Source organism: Pelophylax lessonae, assembly GCF_965119305.1.
Source record: "Pelophylax lessonae genome assembly, chromosome: 6".
NCBI classification, from domain to species: Eukaryota; Metazoa; Chordata; class Amphibia; order Anura; family Ranidae; genus Pelophylax; species Pelophylax lessonae.
The window spans coordinates 167,014,544-167,016,287 of NC_138773.1; positions in this window are offsets into that span (position 1 = coordinate 167,014,544).

Below are 1,744 nucleotides of genomic sequence, written 5' to 3' on the forward strand. Positions count from 1 at the left end.
CGGGAGTCATGCCAGGGGAGGAGAGGCGGTGATCACCGCCGCTCCTCCCCGATCGTCAGGGATCGAGTGAGGAAATCTGCCCGCTTGTGTAAACAAAGCGGGCGGATCTCCTATGTGACAGATTACAGGGACAGATTACAGGATTCAGCATAGCTGAACCTGCGATCTGTGTCACACAATCCCCTCCCCCCACACACGTCGGTAAGCACCAGGCATACATTTAACCCCTTGATCACCAATAAAGTTAACCCCTTCCCTGCCAGTGTCATTATTACAGTAACAGTGCATATTTATAGCACTGATTACTGTAGTAATGTCGCTGGTCCCCCCAAAAGTGTCAAAAATGTCAGTCAAGGGTTTGAGCTGTCCTCCGCAATGTCGCAGTCCCGCAAAAAAATCGCAGATCGCCGCCATTACTAGCTAAAAAAAAACAAAATAAAAATAACATAAATCTTTGCTGTAGTTAGTAGCTGCGATAACTTTTGCGCAAACCAATCAAAATACGCTTATTGCGATTTTTTTTTACCAAACATATGTAGCAAAAAACAAATTGGCCTAAAATGTAAAAAAAATTTTCATTTTTTGGGGGGGGAATTTCATATAAAAAAATGTGAAAAATATAATTTTTTCAAAATTGTCGCTCTTTTTTTGTTTATAGCGCAAAAAGTAAAAATCGCACAGGTGATCAAATACCACCAAAAGAAAGCTCTATTTGTGGGGGGAAAAAACATACATTTAATTTGGGTACAGCGTCACCCGACTGCGCAATTGTCCGTTAAAGTAACGCAGTGCCAAATCGCAAAATATGGCCTGGTCAGGAATGGGGTAAAATCTTCCGGTCTTAATACGCTCATTGAGAATTTTTTTGTCAAAGACATGTAGCTAAATACATTTTGGCCTAGATAGATGACAAAAATTTAATATATTGGATATTTTTTAACTGTCAAAGTGGAAAAATATTGTTATTTTTTCAAAATTGTCGCTCTTTTTTTATTAATATCGCAAACAATGAAAAGTGCAGAGGTGATCAAATACCACCAAAAGAAAGCTCTGTTTGTGGGAAAAAAAGGACGTAAATTTCATTTGGGTATGGCGTTGCATGACCGCGCAATTGTCAGTTAAAGTTGCACAGTGCCAAGTTGCAAAAGTGGCCTGGATGTAAAGCAGGAAAATCCTCCGGTGGTAAAGTGGTTAAGGTCTCCCAGCCCGGCCAGTAAATGTGCGCAGGTTATGGCAGCAAGTGGAACACATCGCTGGGACACACACGACCTGGTTCGGCCTGAGTCACGGCGTACCCCTTTAGCCGTCAGCACCCCCACCCCGATTGGAGAGGCAGTCTGTCCGGAGTGGTGCCCACCCGATATCGTTGGTATGGTGGGTAAGTGTCCCCCCATAACTCGTGGTCTCGGGGTGGACGTGGGCCCCTCCCTGGGAAAGTCAGACCCTTGGGTACCCCTCATTTCCCCTGGCCTCTCGGCAGGTTCCAGGCTCCCCCAAGGCCTCCCTCCCCACCAGCCATAGAGGTCCCGACCTCAGTCAGCGACGGGGGTCCTTGGGGGTGGACGCGCAGGAAACCGCTATACGCATCCGCTGGGGGGTTAATCCTAATGGGGGTCCCCCAATGTCACTTATCGTTTGGACTCCTTAGGGGGTCCTGGAGACTGCATGGCGCACCGTGGGGGCCACCGTTTTCCTGTAGAATCATCCTACCGCATTATAAGTTTTTCCTCATTGAAATGCATGG